This window comes from Protopterus annectens, chromosome 7.part0 (genome assembly GCF_019279795.1).
Source record: "Protopterus annectens isolate FY-2018-M chromosome 7.part0, PAN1.0, whole genome shotgun sequence".
Lineage (NCBI taxonomy): Eukaryota > Metazoa > Chordata > Ceratodontiformes > Protopteridae > Protopterus > Protopterus annectens.
Genome location: NC_056739.1, coordinates 793,806,434 through 793,818,894, shown reverse-complemented (window position 1 = coordinate 793,818,894; position 12,461 = coordinate 793,806,434). Strand labels below are relative to the sequence as shown.

The 12,461-nt window shown below is 42.7% G+C and overlaps 1 protein-coding gene across 1 annotated transcript in view; it reads right to left on the bottom strand.

Annotated features, from left to right (window-relative positions):
• DNAH2 (dynein axonemal heavy chain 2) overlaps nt 1–12,461 on the bottom strand; it is a 6,636,854-nt gene that overhangs the window by 3,310,503 nt on the left and 3,313,890 nt on the right. The window lies entirely within an intron of this gene.

Sequence of the window (12,461 nt, the reverse complement as noted above, 5' to 3'; positions counted from 1 at the left end):
TAAAGCCCTTTCCCTCTATATTCAGTCTTCTATAGATTGCTGAGGGTAACCTATGCCTGGTTTACAAGGCATCTGCAAACCCCACGCTTATGAATCTCCTATATATTTGAAAGTCAAACAGTACCAGAAATACAAGATTTAAGGCCTGAATTTTGTCTGTCACTTAAACAGAACATGCTGGAGACACAGATGTGTGTGTCCCAGAGATTGCCCCTCATATGAAACATGCTTCCCATACATTTGAATTTGACTATTACCCAGTTTAAGTACAACCTAGATCAGTGGATGGGGAACAGGAATTTTACACTGCACCTAGCACCCATGTTCTTTATGGACCACTTGTGTCCTCTTGGACAGGCACAATACTTGCTGATCACGAAATAAAGGTAAGAACTTGGCTAGGCTTTTAGGGCCCTAGGGTGATTAGCTTAACAATTTCCTATGATGAAAGAGGTAGCTTATAAATGCCTGGCCCTCAATGTCTATTTAGATACAGGACATCTTTATTCTTTCAGGAAAACTTGGCTAGGCTTAGAAAGCATCTCCTCCTACCCAGGTCATCTGCCTATTAAAAATCTACACATTTATGAGGAAGTTATGAAATGGAAAGTAGTAAAAGAAATGAAGAATTCTATTGGTAAAAGGGAAGAACATAGGAAAAGAAAATGTAAAGGAACAAGTATGAAAGAAAAAAAAGTAAATGGATGAAAAACTAGGATTATAATTTCTATAAAGTTAAAGAAAAGGGAAAGTAAGAATTTTAGAGTACTTTATGTGAATGTGAAGAGTATTTTTTTCAATAAACATCTTTATTAATTTATCATGTATGACATAGGTAGTCTTACATTTTTATAACTGTAAAACAACATTGACAACACCTCAGCTGCAAACATTTTACATCACAGGCACCACTGGGTGGAACGTCTGGGATTTTTCCTGATGGCGGGGGGGGGGGGGACGAAAAAAGGGAATGGTGTAACCTCCGGTGATGATACGAAGCACCCATCGATCCTGAGTGATGGACTCCCAGGCCTGAAGATGCTCTGAAAAATGACCCTCGACTGGCTCCGGAGATGCATAGTCGGGTAATCCCTCAGGGACGTTGGTAGGAGGAACCACGAAAGGACTCGCGGTCTCCTGTATTGCGGGGGCCTCTGCCGCCTCTAGGGCGATGCCTTCCATTAAAATTCCCCCCTCCTCTGCCCCTGGAGGGGAGGTCACTTTGATGGGCAGGGGAAGACTTTTGAGACTTTCTGAACCACATTTTCCCTCCCCTCTAAGCCTTGGGATAAGGTCTAGTGGGAAGCGAAAAATGGGCCCCAACGGCAGACAAAGTTTTACCCTCCTGCTCACATCTAGTGAGGGTGTCTTTCACTTTGGTTCCAAAAAGGGAGGACCCGTCGAATGGGGCATCCATGAAAGAAGACTTGAAAGCCTCTGCAAAATGACACAAGCGCATCCAAGCTTGCCTCCTAAGGGCTACGCCCGAACTTGCTGCTCTACCCGCTCCCTCGGCTGCATAAGATATGAGCCTCATGGACGAGTTGACGATGGAAGAAAGGGTAGACAGCTGGGCGTTAACAGACTGGGCCAATGCCTCAGGCAAGTTTCCCGACAGGGTATCTCCCAATTCCTTTATGAGATCCCTTTGGAACCGCATAAAATGACACAAGTAATTCAGCGACCACAATGTAAAGGTCGTTGAAGACAGGGTACACTTCCCATACCTATCCATACTCCTAAACTCCTTATTAGGAGGATGGATGGAAGTAGAAGCCTCTGCCACGTCCTGCTGGGTGGCAGACGCCACCACCATAGCATCCACAGGTACTCCCTTGGTCAAAAATTCTTTTCCAAGAGGTGCAGATAAAAATTTATTGGGGTGGCTAGGAACTGGCTTCACAGAGTCAGGGTGTTCCCACACCCTTCGACAAATAAGATCCAATAATTCAACGAAGGGTGGAGTCACCCAGGAGGCGGAAGGCTGGGCTCCGAAGGCCTTGAGGAAGACCGACTCCTCCTCAGAAGGGTTTTTGGATGGCCAGTCGCCCCGCTGTCTCAAGATCTCTAGGATATCAGAAAACGAGACATCATCCGAGGATGACTTTGGGGACCCTTCTGCATCATCGAGGTCGGTGTCCGAAGGGACAGACTCATCTGGGGAGTCTACTTGCTTCCTCTTACATAGGTTCATAGGTTTATACTAGGCTATCTGCCCCAAGGCATTTATAAGCCTAGCCCAAAGTTTTGTGGCTTACGCCACCCCTTATGTTAAAAAATACTGTGCCCATTAGTTTGTTGTGCCTCTGTCCAGCAGTGACACAGAGATGATTCCCAGGGTAAACCTACGATCTCCCATTCACCGGTCAAGATTTCTCTTGAACAGAGCCAGCGAGGTGCTCTGCCTCACATGGACTGGGATTCTATTCCACAGCATAGGGAGTCTCTGGGTGACAAATCCATCCCTCCAGCATGTCCTATTTACATCCGTGCTAAGGTTTAAGTCGCTTGCTCTAGTGGATCTGGTAGATTCGGATTTTTTGAGGTGGAGCATGTCCATTAATTCCGGGTTGGACATGGCCTTGTATGTCAGGCACAGGTCACCTCTGAGCAGGCGGTATGTGACTGAATAGAGCTGGAGATTCTTCAGTCTGGCAGCATATGACAGATTTTGGAGTCCCTTTATCCTTTTGGTGAGGAACTTTTGGGGTCTCTCCAATTGCTGCAGGTGTCGGGTGAGATACATCCCGAATGGGGCATTGTACTCGATCATTGGTCTGATAAGTGAAGAGTACAGGGGAACAATGACCTCACTTGATCTGGATGTGAATCCCTTCATGATCAGGTGGGCAATGTAGAAGGTCTTTCTAACCACTTTAGCAATGTGAGTGTCAAAAGAAAGGCCACTGTCAACCTGGGTCCCCAGGTCCCTGATAACCTCTTCTGTGCTTAATGGATTGCCACCTATATGGTAGCTTGGGGTTACCTTGTTTTTCCCGAAGGATATGACTATACATTTTTTGGCATTTAACTTCAGGCCATGGCTCTGGCACCAGTTATCAGTTTCCGTGAGACCCCTCTGAAGGATATCTGTGTCCGATGTATTTTCCACTATGGCGCCCAGTTTGCAGTCATCTGCAAACTTTGTCAGCCATAGTCCTCCTATGTTTGCCTGTACTTCTGAGAAGTAGACGCCGAACAACAGGGGAACAAGGACTGAGCCCTGTGGGACCCCACTTGTGACCGGCTTGGAGTCTGACATGGCGCCAGCAACTCTAACCCTGCGGGTTCTGTCCTTTAGCCAGTTTGCAACCCATCTTGTGACATATGGGTTTACATTTAAGCTGGTAAGTTTCTCTATAATACCCGAGTGGGGTATTGTGTCGAAAGCTTTTGCAAGGTCAAGGTAGGCTGTATGGACTGCCTTTCCCTCATCAATGGCCTTGGTGACTGTTTCGAAGAAGTCGACCAAGTTCAAAAGGCATGATCTGCCCTTGACAAAGCCAAACTGGGTCGGGTCCAATGTCTGCAAGTCCCCTATGTCTTTGTTTATGAGTTCCATTATTGTCCTCTCCATAGCTTTGCAGACCAGGCTTGTTAAGCTTATGGGGCGGTAATTTCCAAGGTCCGTAGAGGTACCGCCTTTGTGGAGTGGGACCACAGTTGCCGTACGCCACTCCTTGGGCACGTATCCTGTGGTAAGGCTAAGATTAAACAGCTGCCTTATATGCGGGTTTAGTTCCTCGTTGAGTTCGTGTAGCACACAGCCGGGGACACCATCCGGTCCCATTGATGCTGTGTTTTTAGCTTTAGAGAGAGCAGTTTTCACCTGCGCATTAGAGATGTCTGGGAGGCTACACTCCGCTGGGATAGTTATCTCTCCTTTTGGGGGGGAGGGGGGTGCAGTTTGCACTGAACCTGTCTGCCAGTATGTTGGCAATGTCTGTGGGTTCAGTGATTTTTGTATCATTTTGGACTAATTCTGTGCATATCTGGGAGTTTCCACCCAGGTTTCTAACATAGCTGAAGAAGGCCTTATGATTGTCTTTTGAATCTATTGCAATTTTTCTCTCAAATTTGGCCTTGGATGATTTTATGAGTGCTCATAATTTTTTACTAATAATGATCAAGGGTGTCTTCTCTTTTATGGATTTTGCTCTATCATGTAACAGCTTTCTCCTCTTATTGTAAAGTTTGTTTATGGCTGGGGTCCACCAGACTGGACGTTTGCCCTTGGTGGAAAGAGTCTTGGTTTTATTAGGGATTGCCTGATCCATGCAGTCCTGGAGGTGTTCGTAGAAGGCATTTGTAAGGGCTTCCGCAGCTTGGGTTGTGGTTTCCACTGGCTTGGGGGCCTTGAAGGATACCACACCAGTCTTGAGTAGTGTGAAGTTTGCTTTAGAGAAGTTTTCACTGTGGTCTTTTTTGTTTGGGGTGGGGGCGGGATGTGGATTTCCAGTGAGATAAGTTTGTGATCTGATCTCACCAATGAGGGATATACTTCCGGTGTGGAGCATTTTGTCCCCATGTTTGTGATGATGAGATCTAGTATATTTTCTCCTCTTATGGGAACGGTGACTAGTTGTTCCATGGCATTTGAATTTATGAACTCCAGGAACCTTTGGGCTAGAAAGTTGGGGCTTGAGTAATGTTCCCAGTCTATATTCGGGTAGTTGAAGTCACCCAATATAATGGTGTTTGGAGATACATTTATACCTTCCAGTGTCTTCAGGAAGGCTGTGTGGGGTTCCTGAGTTTGAGAGGGTGGCCTGTAGCATGCTACAAATTGTAGAGCAGTTTTGCCTATGGTTAATTGCACCTGGATGGTTTCCGATGCTTCGTGCGTTGCCACCAACCTGGAGGTGTGGGTATCCTTGATGAATATGGATACACCCCCTCCTTTTGTGGTGCGGTCTGGGTTTTGGGGCCGGAACGCATGATATGAGGTAAAACCTGATAGTGCCGGGGTGCTCTCAGGAGCCTTAAACCAGGTTTCAGTCACAGCACAGACATCAATGTTCTCCATACTGAGAAGGGCCTCGAGAGCTTGCATTTTGAGATTTAGACTTCTGGCATTGAGCAGCATTACCCTTAGTTTCTTCCCATTTTTGTTTTCTAGGGTGGTAGGTTTAGAATTTGAGCCTTGCCTAAAAAAGGCACTATGGGGGTGGCAAGAGCCTTAGCCAATATCCGGAATCCCAGGGGTGACAGGTGCAAGCCGTCCCTTGCGAAGCAGCGTGGCTTGTCAAGCATGTCATCCCAGGCAGACAGACACTGGATCCCCTTTGAATGACACCAGAAATTAAGCCAATTGTTAAAGCTGATCATCTTGTCTCTATGTTGTGGCATCATTCTTGGTGAAGGAAGGATACTGCTCAGGGTCAGGGTCATACCTGCCTGGGCTACATAATCAGAGAGCTCCTCTATGTCTCTTTTCATGTAGTCCAGGGAGGTACGTCTCAGGCCGTTCACACCAGCATGGACAATGACTGTGTCATATTTGTACTTGCTGTGGAGTGACCCGAATGCTTGTGTTATGTGGCGGATTCTAGCGCCCGATAGGCAGCTTACTGTGACTCTCTCCTTGTTCAGCCTGGTGAGTGGGACGTCAGTGTGTCTGACTATGGAGTCACCTATGACAAGTAGGAGGCTCTTCAGGCACAGACTCTGAAGGGCCCTCAGAAAGTAGAGGACCACACATGGAGGTATCCTCAGGCCTAGGAGCCCTGCTGTCCAGAGATAGGGGGACACCAGAAGCTCTAGTCGCAGCGTCTAGGGAAGGAGTTGCTGATTCAGGTGAAGTCACTATGGACTTGGCCATCGCGTTCCTCATAGTATCGAAGGCAGGTCCACCAGAATCGGACAAAAAACCCGCCTCCGAGACCATGACCGGAGTCGGGGTACCCCTAGCCGAAGCACCAAGAGACTCGGAGCCGCAGTCTGAAGCCCTGATGTATCCCCCTCGGGTTTGACTGAGGACACCCGAGTACCGAAAACTGTAGAAGGAAAGGAAAAGGTTGGAGCCGATGTCGGATCCGAAAGACTCGCAGGAGGTTTTGGAGCAGACCCAGGGACTTCACTCGATTCGGCAGACTCCGGCTCCGACGACACCGAAGTTATCGGAGGAGGAAGAAATGGAACCGATATAGTAGCTGGCTCTGGAGCCGACTGGGCTGGAGCCAAAAATAATTTAGTCAACACTGGTGACTGGAGGAGCATCTGGACCACCCTATCCACATCCGAATCCGAGAGACTGGAGGACTTGGAGGAGACAGACGGGGGTCGAGAAACCTTCTCAGTTGGAACCGAGACAAGACTAGGGGAATGGCTCTGAATCGGCTCCAAAAGGATCGGAGCCGAAGCAGGCTCGAGAACCACCGCAACCTCCTTCGGCGCCGACGACCGTGGAGTCGAAGAAGCCGACCCCGCAACAGACAATACTTCCTGTGGCTCCGAGACCAATGGAGCTGAGGAAGGAGACATAACCTTGGACCATGCTTCCTGTGGCTCCGAGACCAGTGGAGCCAAGGAAGGAGATGTACATTTAGATCTTTTCTCCGGAGGCTCAGACGAACTAGTTGGAACTGGAGACTTCATTTTAGACTTGAACCTGGATTTCTCAGAGGGAGGAGAGGACACCAAGGTTTCTTCAAAGGATGGCTTAATCAAATCCTTGAGGATAAGTTTATTTTTTCTCTCCTGTAAGACCCTGGCAGAGAAAGCATGACACACAATGCAGGATTCCTGCAAGTGTATGGCATCGAGACAATATACACAGATGGCGTGGCCATCAGTCAGCTACATCTTGTACAGACATTTGGCGCATTTTTTAAAGCCAGATGGTTTATGTTCTTTTGGTTCCTTGCCCGACATAAGGAACAGAATCCACAAACAGCAACAATACTTCAAATTTAAACCAATAAACACAAGCACACTCAGCAACACAAGGTAGGGAGGGAGGAAAGGGCTCTAATTTAAACGCCCGAACAGTAGCAACACAAGATAGGCCCTCTAACTAAAACGGGCCTAGCCCGCCAAACAGAAGGATTACCACAACAAATACAATCAGTCACAACAATGGATAAAACAGACAACGTAGCTATTAGAATAGCTTTTTTTGGTATAACAACTCAAAGCTATAGTTCAAAAAACAAGAGAGAGGGTACTTAGCCACAGCCAAGTCGAGACCACATCGTTACTCTAGGAGCGGCAAACGAGATCTGGGGGTTTGGGCGTGATGCATCCTGGGATACAGGGTTAGCCCAGCCAATGAGAGACTTCATGATAGTTATAGTGGCCGAGTTGGAGCCGACTCTCGGCTCCGAACCCGTCAGTAATGAATGTAGGCGAGATAGGATCACATTACATCAAAAGTTCTAAGTTGACAGCCACACAGACAGGCTAGAGTTAGCCAAAAAGAAAGGTTAGTCATGCTAAGACGCATGGTACATCCTGTGCTTTCAGTAAGTGCTATTTTATTTTGTCTATCTTTATAGCTCTCCCAGCTGAGAAAACATTTGAATACTTTCAGTAAACACTTTCTCCAAGCCATTTCTCTTTATCAAATTTTCTTCTAGTGACATACAAACAAGCCACAAAACTGCTAAGGGTACCTTGTTTACAAGAAAATAGCCTTATAATATTCAATATTCTTTTTTTATTTACATGCTTTGTAATAAACTTGTTACTGGATAATTACTAGGGTGTTAACCCAATCATGTCCCTATGCAAGCATGGGAAAAAGCATACTGATTTTTCTTTTCTTATACTCTCCTAACCAGACCCCCCTTTTTTACATTGCAGTGCTTACATTTCATAAAATCTGAGAAAATGGAAAAAAAAAAAAAAAAAAACTGTTTATATTAATATCTCCATTCCATTTAAAAAAATGAGAAAACTTTACTTCAAGTCTAATTGGTTTTGTCTTATCTTTAAAGCCCTTCCAGCTGGGAAAACCCCCAATTGCTTTCACAGAACATTATGTCCTAGCCAATTTCTCTTTTCTTTTTTTCTTTCCACTCAGCCAACCCCCTTCCACCAGACTGTCTCTAGTTGGAAACATGAAGACCAGCTGCAGAATTACTACTAAGTATACATGCATTTTCTAGGAAAAAAGCCACATAATATTCAACAGTCTTTCTCATTTACTTGCTCTCCCTTAAAACTAATCAAGTCATTTCCCCATGCAAGAATGTAAAAAGCACATGAATTTTAAGTTTGTCATGCCTTTTTAACCATTTTTTACACTGCATTGCCTATATTTCTCAAAACTGTACAAGAAGAAAAGGAGAAGGGAAAAAAAGAAAAACAGCAGCATTTGTTTACAATTCCCATTACAATTAAAAAAAAGCATGCAAAGAAAACCATATACCACAAATACAGTACTATTAAGAAAAGAGAATGTTTTCTTTACTTAGGATTAGCTTTCTCCCCCTTTTCCCTCCCCAAAGCATTTTTTCTGAACATTAATGATATGAAGTAGGGCATACACTTCCCCACAAATCCAAGACATTTTGAAAAACTCCAATATTTCCAGATTTTCTTGTTCTGTCATATTTCACAAATATAATTATTGCAATATGATTCCACATTGAGTTACTGGTTTTACTACTGTTCTTCTCAATTGCCCAGATCCTGCCTCTGGTTCATTTTCAATGTACTCTCGATTCTTCTAGTCAACTCTTGTCCTCCCTTCCTTCTCTCAAACATTTTCCATTAAATACTGGAAAAGGTTTCACAGGTACAATCTTTCTGTGGTCTTTCTTACCCTAAGAAGAAGAAGCAGCACCTCCTTCTGTTTCACAGCTCACATTTGTTAGATAAACTTTTCTATTTCCTCCTTAGCATACACTTCATCAAAAAATTATTTTGTCTCTCCAAGGAAGAATACGTTAAAGACAACTGGATACAGCAGTTTAAATCTCACACCCACATCTCAACATTCCCTGAATAGTGGAATGAATGTTTTCCTATTTTGCCTGGTGTACAGTGAGTAATCATTCTCCACAAACACACTGCTCTCTCTCACTTTTTGTATTTTGTTCTTCTGCCACAGTTTTGTCAGAATCAACTCCTCCTGCTTTTGTGATTGCATCTTTTCTATTAAAGGTCTAGGTTGCTTTCTTATAGCTAGGTTTGGAGCATACACACAATGTGCCCTTTCAATTAACAACTTTTGCTGTGGAATACCAGTCCAGCTGCTTATTTGTGCTTTCATAAAATTAATGCAGTCTGTTCCTTACAGCATTTCCGGTATAGCTGAAATCTCAGATTTTCCCCAAATGCTCTGTCCTCTAATTCTATTATTTTTTGAAACATCTCTTCCCGAGCGGTCTCATACTCGGGCAGCATTTTCTTCATTTAGACCTCTGATTTTTGCAGCTTTATCATCTCACCTGAATATCTGTTTAAAGCTTCCTCCATTTTTTCCAGACTTTTGTTGTTTGTAATGATGTACTCCATCAGTGTTTTGTTTATTTTAACCAGGTCTGTAAGCAGTTGTCTTGTATCTTCCTGTAGGTTATTGGAAGTCATGTCTGAAGGTTGCATAGCTTTTAGTTGAACAGCTGCAGAACATTCCCCAGTCAGTGTTTCTTCCTCACATTTTGTAGTTGATTTTTCCAGGTCTTATTTCTTTATTCCTGGCATCCAGGCAGTGCACTTACTAGTTAATGAAATTTAGCCATAAATACAAGTCTAGTGACTTTCTCTGCTGAGTTTCTGTTTTCACACTGGGAGAGCTAGAGACAAGCCATTACTCAGTGTGCAGCCATCTTGGAAGTTGCCTGAATGTGAATAACATTAAGAATAAAGTAAGGAGGATAGGAGTTTTGGAATAGTATAATAAATGTTATGTGGATCTAATTGTTTTAGAAGATACAAGATTCTTAACAACTGAAGAAAGATTACAAACAGAAAAATTATTGGGAGGTAATATAATTTGGAACTAACTTGCAAAATGACCGATGTTCTGGAATAGAAATATTCCGTAAAAATACAGTAAAATATTAGATTTAATTTTAGTAAGAATTGGAAGAGTGACTATTGTGGATTTAAAATAAAAAGAAAGAAATATGTAGAATTACAGCATTATATGCTTATGTTGTTTGTAGAGAAAGTTTACTACCAGATTTTAGATCAAATACTGATAAATATAAGTTGTTGTTGTTTATCTTTCGGCTTTTCCCGGTAGGGTCGCCACAGCGGAACTCCTATCTGCTAATAATTGGCAGTTGGTTTTAATGGTGTCGAGTAGTGATAAATACAAGTATTACAATAAAATGAGATTTTAATTGTGATTTAAGAATGAAATGTATAAAGAAAGGAAATGATGTAAGAAAAACTGTTAGAAGTTAACAGAATTGGTAAATTAATACCCTGGGGAAAAAATTCATGGGTGTACAAAAGGGGTATTTACAGAACTGAAACACATTACTTCATAATATCAAACGGATTAAATATAGGGGAAGGAGAAACAAATGAAATAGGCTTTCCGGATCATCTAGCAATATGGACAGAGACAGAAGAAAATAAAGAATACATAAAATAAGCGAAGGAAGAAAGGATACATGTGAAAACATAGGATGAAGAAAGATTAATAATGTAGCTAGGAAGGATCATATTACAATGAGAACATTCTATAAAAATTATTCTGAATAGTGGATGTTTTTAAGATTAAATATAAAATATATTATGTACAATGGCAATATTATTTAAGAAAAGTGGATAAATAAAAATGCATATAAAATCAGTGTTTTAACACTTTCCTATTTAAGCAAAGAGAACAGACACCCAAGAATTAACTGTGAAGAACAGCAACAAATCCAGTAAAGAATGTATCTGGACCTGCACTGAATCACAGCACTTTATTGGACTTGAGAATGACACAGCAGGATCAAAAATAGAAATAAAATCCAGGTGTTTATTCACTAATGAATAATCCAAGTGTAAGTAACAAATAGGTAAGCACTTTCACTAGTTTTACTAGCTTCAACAGACCACAGTAAAATCAAATTTCAAACAGTGATTACTACAGTAATGAAATCACTCTAAAAATTCAAACTCTCCAATTACATACCATGGATACATTGTAACACAGCTACCATAATTAATTAAAACACTTCTTAAAAACACACACACAGATATCAGCTCTTCAGTCTCCTAGCTTTCAAGACTGACTTAAGAGGGATATGATCAATTAAACCAGAGTCTCTGTTGGTTTGTAGTTTAAAAATCCATCAGACTTCAGCTTTCTGTGTCATTAACTATGTCCCCTTACCGCTCACTTACTTTCCTATTCTCTATAATCAAAAACTTGAAGGTATGTCCCTCAAAATGCAGCATGTATTTCACTGCTGCACTTGAGGGATTATTCTTTTCTACACAATACAAGTGATCTCTAATACATTCACATAGCTTAAGGTTTGTCTTTCCAAAACAAACAAAACATTGCACTGCATGCAATGTGCAATGTACATCAAGTCTTTACTAGTGCAGTCACCGTGAGTATTAAGCCGAAACTGCTTGTGAATGTCTGGATGTGTAAACATATGGCATTCATCTACAAATGAACAAAAACTGCAACTCCCACACTTTAAAGTTCCACATACCTCATCTTCCCTGGGATTCACTGCAGACTTGGTTGGATAACACAACATTCTTTTAAGTGACTTCTTATTCCTATAGCAGAAATGGGGGTGGGCTCCAACTATTCACCCCATCTGAGCATGAAGTCCTTCAACAGAAAAGGAAAAAGTTGGATAGAGATGTCCATGACTTTAGAAATAACCAAGTTTGTGCTTGACCCAGGAGTATAGATATAGGCACTCACGATAATCGTACCACAGCAATAAATTACATTGATGAAGGGGGTGCATTTGGCTCAATATGCCCCGCTCAGATGAGGGGAGTCCATAATGTTAATCATGCTGTGATTGCAACAAGTGCTGACCTAGGGGCCAGTTCAGCTCTTGATAATGCTGTTGTTCCACCCCCACAGCCTCCACATCCATTTCATGAAACACTGGTCATAGAGTAGCTAATACCAAGGGCTTGTTTTTTCTGCAGTTACCCCTGCCCATACGGCCAACATAAAAACTACAGACTGATCTCGCAGCAGAGGGAGGACCAAGCACAAGCAACCAGCAGACGATGTGAGATGTCCTTCGATAAAAAGGATGTGGACACCCATGACCAATCATTAGTTTGGAACATTTCAAAGAAGTGTTTAACTGGCTTTGAACTCTGTCTGTCCTTGAGAAGGGACTCTCTTTTATTCCAGCACAGCCAGCTAACTTGGCTGAGACTGTTTTGGACTTGAGGTTATTTATTAGGTACATAATGCATAAAGTAATGTATAATGATAGTGCCCAAGTTGAAAGTAATAGACCACCTAGGAAACCCTGTTTGCTCCACAGAGTTCACCAGTATTAGAAGTGTTTGGTAAAATGTGTGAGTATGAC